Here is a 9,317-nt window from a genome sequence, read left to right on the forward strand (position 1 = left end):
TCACAACTATTTAATTCAATGTTTTTGTTACAATATTTTTTGTTTTGCTGTTGCATATAGTTGTCTTATTTCTTACTTTTGTGTTCTCGACTCACTAATTTGCATTCATAAGAACTTCTATTCATTTCAATGCAAAATATTTATTTCCTTTGGCGCCATTATGAGCTGTCAACAAATCAAACATGAAGACTTAATTTATTGGCATGTCGGAAATGTCGGAATGCCGAGTGAAGAGAATGGAAAACAATGCATAAATATCTATTAAAATGGGATTGAAATAAATTATAGTTTACATAGCAGCGGCAGCAGCAGCAACAGCACTACAGCACTAACAGCAGCAGTGGCAATGGCAGTGGCAGCGGTAATAATAATGTGGTAACACAGAGGTTAATAGCAGGACGAAGAAGCAGCACAGGCCAGGACAGAGTAAAGCTGGAAAACGTGGGTTGCCAACAATATACATGTAGGCAGCATGAAGGTCAGATGACGCTCTTCGAAGAAGCTAAGCTGGGCAGGCGCTGGGCACTGGAGTGCAAGGCAAACACTTCGATGGGAAGGCAAAATCAACGACGTGAACAGAGGAAATTAAGTGCATGGCAGCGAACCAGCAGCAGCGGCAGCAGCAGGAGACGATGAACGACGGACGATAGACGGTTGGGGTGCTGCTGCTGCTGCTGTTGGTGCTATATAAAATGTTGAGGACAACAATGGGACTCGCATACTTAGAAGCACTTGAGCATAAGAAAAGAAAGCAAATCGTGAGGAAATGAAGCTGAATTTTATTATAACAATACACACACAGGCAGTAATCGTGTGCGGCTGCAGTTGCTCCGCTACGGTTCAGCTTTTGGGCAACGTTTATGATGCCGGAAGGCGAATAAAGCGGATATGCCAGTCAAGAAAACCGAAATACGAAAAAGGTAAACCTAAACTGTGCGAGTCTGGCAGCTAAAAATGATGATGGCAACATAAAAGTGGTCCGGCAGCTGCCACGTCGCGAGCGTACCCAAGTTACCTGTGTAGCTAATTGATAGCACACGTACCACAGCTATTGTGCAAGGTGATTGTGGTGGTGCTTGCACTTCTCAAGACACTGCCACGCATTCCCAGCTCAAATGTCAAGTGCACTTTCTTGAAGCGATGCTGTTCTTCTGCCTCTTCCAACGTGCGACATCGCACACAACCACAAGGAAGCCTGATGCAAGCAATCGCTTCTCTGAAAATATGCGCAATATTCCAAAAGGGAAGGTAAAAGGAAATTGGATTTTTGTTGACATTATTTTACAAATATCCGGGCGTACAAATAGCTATAACAATGGGCTTCTTGTTGTTGCTGCTGCTGTTGTTTTTGACCATTTCTGGCCAGCTTTTCACACGCACACACCAACACACACACACATACACACGCATTCCCGACCTGATTTGGCTTAAATTTATGCAATGAGTTATTTGCGAGCTGCTACTCAAGCACATCCGATCCAAAGTGGAAGCTGAAGCAGCATCTGAAGCTGCCTTGCCAATTTCAACAGAAATGCCAGCCATTGTTTGTGTGTGTGTGTGTAAGATGGCGGTAAACATATTTTGATTTTGCATAATAAATTACCGTGTTCTCTGGCACAAGTCGTCAGCCAAGAGAGCATCGGAACGTCGCGCCAGACATTGACCTGCTTCTTGAGCCACTGATGCACTTTTCATACCATTTTAATTTTCTTGCTGCTTGGTGTATTTCGTTTTTCCATATTGCATTTCCCGCGTATTGTTTATGCTTGAGAAATTGCACGAAATACCACTTAGTTGGTTGGCGCACAAGTGGTGTACACACACACACACACGTAGATTTTTATGTGATTCTGACTATGTTGCCTGTCAGCTGTGAAAGCCAATCAAATATTCGCGCTGGGTTTAGTTACAATAAATAAGTTTTGCTGGAATTTCGAGTAACTTGAAATTATTCTGGCATGAAGTACTTATGTTTTGCTTTGTGTGCGGACCGACGAGCAATGCCCTGTGTTAGGCAGACAGAGACATAATAGGATTTGCTAAACCACACGCATTGATTAACTCGACTGTGTTGATGCTGATCAAGATAAAAATAAATATATATACGACCCTTTTAATATGTATTTCAACAACATCTTGATGCCTCTGAAACAAGAAAAATCTGATATTTTTAGCAAGTCAAAGCTTAAATACCTTATTAGAAATATGGCTTTATGGTCTTGTAGATTAGCAAATGTAATAATGAAGCTCGTAATCGTTGTATTCGGTAAATATATCTGAAAAACAGAATATTTTTCCAAAGACTAATTTGTCGACCAATTCTTGTTTTAGGTGCGCTATCATATAGCTCTATATTGAAATTGTTATATACGATATAGATTAAATTTAATTATATAGAAGGAGGATGTTGAAGCTCTCAAATGCCGAGCTTGATCAACAGATCTTAAAAAAAAAACAAAGCAGTTTTTTATACAAGAACATATTTGACCTATCATTGCTATGTTAGCTATATGATATAACGGTTCGATCTGCCCGATTTCTATATATGCCTCCTCTGCAAGAAAAGATGACCCTATACCACTGGTATAGCCCTTAAGCTGCGAGACTAGATATAGACAAATGGCTGTGACTATATTCACTCAGCTGTTGATGCTGATCAAGAATATATATACTTCCTTCCGCCTCTTACATACAAATGTATAAACAACACCTGAATGGCCTGTGGTGTTTCAAAAGGCAGGCTATGTATACCAAATCGATAAGCGACATAAGAGGCTCTTTTGGATTTCGCCTTCAATTTATTTATTTTTATTCTTATATTTTGTTCTCGAAACCCCAAATTACAACAATTCAGTTCTGGCAAGCTGTTTTATTTGATTTTAACAAAAGCCGACAATTATTACGCTTTGCTCCCACTTTTATGCCCTAGTTTTTGCAGCTCAGGTCGAAGCAAAATGCATAGCCAGTGTTTACTTTTGGTATTTTCAAATATTTGGTAAATACATTTTAAATGAACTGTTTGCTCCTTTATTTGCACTTTACTTATGACAGCCCTGTTGATTTGTGTGAAAATAATAGCACACTGGGGAATTGATTGGGCATATAAATTTTATTAAATTCTACAATGCAGATGCGGTTTTCGGTTTGCCCAATCGAAAATGCGTAAAAGGCTGCCTGCTTTGGATTAGCTAGTTTTTTCTCAGCTCCGTGGAATATAAACTGTTCATAAACGGAGCTATTGTAGATTGATTTTTATGATTTTTATATATTTATTCTAGCCCTTGAATATATCTTTTATGATGGCTTGTTTTTCTTTGACATTAAAGAAGCACGATCGAAGAATATGTGCACCGAATTACCAAATACATGCCCCTAGCTCTTATTATTTCCGATATGTGGTTAAAAACCCTAGGCTGAAATTAAGGATTTTTCATATGCATACAAGACATTTTTAGTTTCTGGCTCTTAGACGGAGAAAAGGACAGATAGGCAGAAGGACATGGCTTTAAAGACTCGTATTTTAATGCTGATCCTAAACTGGGCTTAAAATGATCTGCATATGCTCATAAGTTTATTTGAAATATGTTTCACGCTTTTCGGAAAATACCCCCTTAAAGAATGAAGATTGGTTTAGTTTGTAGATCAAGACCGTTTCCGAAACTATGCATAACTAAGTGGCAAACAAAAACTCGTCCCGATAGAAACAATTCAGTTGTTGATATCTCTCTCTTCTTCTTCAATTGAAGCGGACAATGGATGAGGTTTATCTTGTGGCAGGCAGTAAATATTTGCCGATTAACAATGTTGTGGCATTCGTCAACAGGATAAATATGTTACTTAGACGTCAGAGCAGCAACAAAATGCACAGCACTCCGCACACTACCCACACACACAGAGGACACTCACACACACTCTCACTCATACACACAAAGGACACGCGTACACGGACTGCACGTGAGCTGCTGCAATCTGTAGCTTACTTTGGTAAAATGGCCGCGCATCCACCCCCCCCCCCCCCCCCCCCCCCCCCCCACACACACACACACACCCGCGCGAGCTGTGCTAAAAGGTGCCGCAGTGGTTTGTTGCGGCAAGTGGGTATTAGGTAGTGGTGTGGGCGTGGCAGACTGGCGGAGATGCCAAACGTTTTTATCGTATTTCTGTGCGCTGCGTTTTTTGCTCGTTTATTTGCGAAACCTTGAAAGTGAACTTGCGTGGCCAATGCAGCAGCAGTTGGGGTCTAACCTGGCAACGCACTCACAGCAACCAACCACCCAACCCACCCAACCGACCCCACCCCTTCAGCCCCACTGAAAAGGGCGCACTGGCAACAAACACTTGACGTATTTATGAGTTTGCACGTGTTTCCGTCTGCACTGTCGCCAACGTCACCACCTGAAGAGCTCGAATATCTTTTGGCAACAAAATGGTATAAAAAAAAAGTATGAAAAAAAAAACTGAAAACTGTCGAGTGGGGTTTCGTTTTCTAAGTGAGCGGCTGTTTGTTTACTTCTCCGTGGTCCTGTACAGTTGTGCGTTTCAATGTTTGAGTGTGTGTGTGACAAAAAACGTTTATAAAACCCTCTATACGCCCATAAGATTTCATAGTAAACGTTTCAGGTACAAGATAATAGATCTGTATAAAAATAAAGTTGTCTATAATTTCTTATCTCACAAAAATAAGTAGCATTTGGAGTTGTATCAGATACTTATCCGGCGCTTATTTGAGTGAAGATTGATCGAGATGATAATTGTCCAAGTGTTTCGGTTGTTCAGGCAACTAAACAATGCGAGTCTGAGCTTGAATCGCGGGCAAAAGTACGGATATTTCATATTGTTATTCTATTCTAAATATTCTAAAAGTAAGATTAAGCTTAGACGTACATACGTATTATTTTTATGGTGATTATTATAATTTTAATTATTCTAATTATTATTGTATGTATGTTTGTTAGTTAAATAGAGGTAAAATATTGTACAAGCAAAAGTTCAATATAATTCATCCAGCTAATTTTCATAGCTATACATTATAAATGCATACGTGTTTCAAAGATTCAGCAAGTTCACGTCACAAAATAAAATGGGAATTCAGAAAAATTTTAAAATACCGAAGAAAGAATATATTATTTGAGATGTTGGGCTCAGGGTAGCCAGATAAATAAAACGTGTATATGTGTAAATACTAATTACGATTCACATTTTTCATATTAAATGTCGTAATTATTACATACACAAATTATAAACGTTATATATAATAATCAACAAATTAAATAAAAGGTTGCAAGAACTTTAATAAATTTTGGTCTAGTTAAAAGAGTCATAAGATTTCTAGAATTTGTATGTTATGTATTTCTTTCCGATCAACTTAGTTAGGATTAGGAGTTGTCAGCTCGATAGTCCCTAAAAGAAAATCTGCCTGGCTCAAAATAAAATGAAATCTAATATAAAAATGTTACTATAATTTTGAAATATATTTTATATTTTTGCTCTTTATATAAAAATTACAAGATTTTTTTTAAATATTTTCTTTTCTTTCTTAAAATGAAGCAAAGTGACTAAGGCACGATTAAGAGGCGATTTCGGGCTGGTGTTTTTCTGAGTGTACGTTGAATACTTTGGGCTTAAATATTGTACTGTTTAATTTTGCTTACACATTAGCAGCAATAAATAGGCTTTATTTTTGCTTATTTACTCTCTCTCTCTCTCTCTCTCTCTCTCTCTTTTTTTCCCGCCTCTCTCGTGCTCGCTCTCTGTCTTAGAACTTTGGATTTGGCAACGCACACATGGGATAATATGTAACCTACATGAGTGTGCTCCAGTGTGTGTAAGTAGATGAATAGATAGATACACTGAGGCTGGAGCATTGTGTATGTGCCAGATTCTTATGGAAAGTAAGACATGCCAGACAGCAGGTTGTAAGCGGCAGAGTAGGACACACGCCCACAGGTAATAAGTTCGGCTTTTACACAAACTCGCACGTAAGCAGAATGTGTGGCAGCAACTACTTGCAGCAAGTAGGCGAGTATCTTTCAGCTCCTTTATGCTTGTATGTTTGTTTCTCTTGAGAGTCTCTACACATTAACGTGCGGCTTGGGCACAGAACGTTAAGAGTTTTGCCTTTGGCTGCTGTGTCGGTAGGCATGCCCGTTTCGGTTGCCCAGCCAGGGCTGGCAGCCTAGGCTGCCTGCCAGTCTGTCTGGCATTCATTGTCTCAGACATCAGGTGTGCAACATTTTCTATTTTCACAACTTTTACTTGGTATAATTAATTCAAATGCTTTCATAAAAGGCAGCCGTTGGCTTTCTTTGCTAATGTACGCAGCTGCGTAATCGTATATATGGTATTCATTTCTTTTTTCTTTGCTACGGAGTTCTCATTCCCGCTGCAAGACAGCGCCAGCTAAGTCCACCTGTACTGTTAGGCGTCCAAAGCCGAGCTGGTCGAAAATTAATGGCTTTAAGTTGAACATTTAATGCACATATTTTTGCCGCTGCTGCCCAGCACTGATTACACACTGTAATGACGACAACAACCACAGCAATTAACGGGCAGCTTGAGCTGGGCAATTGAGAGAATTGACCCAGTCAAGCCACAAAAGCTCATGATAAGCAATCGGGGGGTTTCTAGCCAATCCCATTTCTCATTAGTATGCATTGATAGTTGTTCGTTCGGCCTATCGATGGGCTAATGTAATTGAAAGGGATATAAAAATTAATTTACGAGCTTTGCACGCGCCACGAGGCGCACTAAACACGATTTGAGTGCACGGAGCGTATGCGTAATGCATGACAACGCCAACCGAAGTTTACATCTGTAGCTGAGGAACGCATAACGCATTTGGTATTTGATGTGGTAAAGTTTTAATGACTCGAAACAACAACTAAGATGCCGAACTGTGGCTCGAGACAATTTAATTTCACAAATAGCTTTCCGCTAGAGCTTTTGGAGAAATTTCATAATATGCATCATAATTTATTGCCCGGCTATTATCATATACATAAAAGATGTGTTGTTATAAACGTTCATTTCCATTTTCGGCATGCCTTTAAAAATTGAAGTTAGGCTCTTATTAAATCTGAGTCTTGCATAAAATATTTGGTACGGGACCTTCTGCATATTTTCATGCTTAAATTCTCTTCAATTTAGTGTGGAGTGGTGCAAATTTAATTGAACTCTTTCTAATAATAGAGCCCACTTCGGTCGTTGTCCTTTGCTTTGCTTTATGCTCTTCGTACGTTTAAAATAGACAACAGCCAAAATCAGACCCCGGCGCCAGCTTCCACTCAGAGCTAGAGCTCTTGAATTCCCAGCTCAAGTGTTTCTGCAGAAATTGAATTTAATTTGTGTATGAATAAAATACCAAATAAAAAAAAACCAACAGGAGAAACGGCTTTTAAAACACCGAAGATTAAATACTCTATGCAAAAACACGAATTTCAAACGATTGTTGCCCTAGGAGCTATACATGTATTTTAAACGAATGTTTCTCTATGAGCTATACGATAGCCGATTAAATTATGCAGATATGTTGGGGGGAAACTGAAGCATGGATCGATTCTAAAGTAGTTATATGATATATTAGTCCGATTCCGATTGCCGGAACCAAAAAGACGAAGCTATGTAACGATTCATGACGACTCAAAGCTGTAACCCAAGACGAAGTCTTGATACTTTTCAAGAATATATATATATATAACTTATGAGATGTTTGACATTCGTGACATAATTATAATGTCCTCAGAAAGGGTATATTAAGGGTTGGTTCGCTGTCGCCATTGAGATGAGCAGGTCGTTGAGCAAAATCAAAATAGCACAAAATGAAAATGAAATTGAAGTTGGCCGACTGCTATAAAATCAACAACAACAACAAAGACTATGGCTACAACCCTGGCATAGGGTTACAGCGAATATAAAGCACTAGACACGGGCAGCGGAATTCTGCAGTCCCAGTCCCAGTCGTGGCATCAGACCATCCCAGCCCCAACCCCAACCCCAAACGCAAGCTCCAGCCCAACACCAATCCCTGCCCCCAATCACAACCCCAATACCAATCCCAGCCCAGCTCAGCGCAACGTGTTGCTGACAATGTACTGCTGCGAGTGGGGCAGGGGGCATTCCCGTTGACAGCGTTGACTCCGAGTGCGCTGTCACTGTCCATAATGGCGATGACCATGAAATGATAATGATGTTCATGATGGGCTTCCCGTTGAGCATAATGATGATGATGTTCTGACTCTGGCTGTGACTGTGGCCAGACGCCAGCTCCCAGCTCAGTGTTCGACGCTGGCAATTTGAATGCTGCTAAACTGTTGTTGTTTCTGCTGTTGTTGTTTCTGCTGTTGTTGTTGTTGTTTTTGTTTTTGTTGAGTTTTATTGCCGCTGGCTGGCAAATTTTGTTGGCAATGGCTCCTCAAAATGAAAACATGAAACCAAATTAAGACGAACACGACTCTTAAATGTAGGCAGAGGCGTTGCTGCAGCCGGAACGGGAGCCGGAGTCGTTGCCGTGACCGGAGATGAAGACAGAGACGCGGCATACGTAGAACCGGAAGCGTATAATGGTAGGCCTCAAGACTTGCTAATGATAGCTCAGGACGCAGCCCATCATGTTTAAACATGCACACACACATATATACATTTATATATATATACATATATATATATGTATATATATATGGCCAGACACCAGCTCCAGCTGCTGCTCCGGCCTCCAACTTCAACTCCACCTTCAGCACCAGCTCCGGCTCCTGCTACGGCTCCGTCCGGCTGATGTCATTTCGTGCGTTGATGGATTTGAGTAATTTCTTTATGCCGCATGCCTATTTGGGGCATCGCCCCATCATAAATTGAAGCTGGATTTAATTACAGCCTGTTCTGCACAGTGGGAATAACCCTAACAAATCGCAGCACAAGAAGAAAATTTAAAAAACATCTGCCATAAAATATGTTCTTATAAGATTGGATGTCGCACTTTAGGTGTAAGTATCATCGAAATTTCTTTGAGAAAAATATATTAATTAAATATTATCAAAAGCTTGCCTCTAGAACATCTGTTACAGTAAACATGTTAGCGATATTATGTGGAAAGTCAGTAGCTGTTTCATGATTTGTGGTTCAATTTGATTACCCGATTTTGAACCGAGCTTCGTTTATGTATTAGCACCAAGTTAATTGCCGAAAAAAAAAACCCGAAACTAACCCGAATCAAAACACATTTTGCAGTTTAATTTTTTATCAAGGTTACTAATCGATTTTCAATACCGGCTTAAAGGCATGATCCACTATTTTTTTCCTTTGCTGTAAACCGATCCGTCAAC

Source organism: Drosophila novamexicana, unplaced genomic scaffold, assembly GCF_003285875.2.
Source record: "Drosophila novamexicana strain 15010-1031.04,08,12 unplaced genomic scaffold, DnovRS2.1 tig00001089-arrow-arrow-pilon, whole genome shotgun sequence".
NCBI lineage: Eukaryota > Metazoa > Arthropoda > Insecta > Diptera > Drosophilidae > Drosophila > Drosophila novamexicana.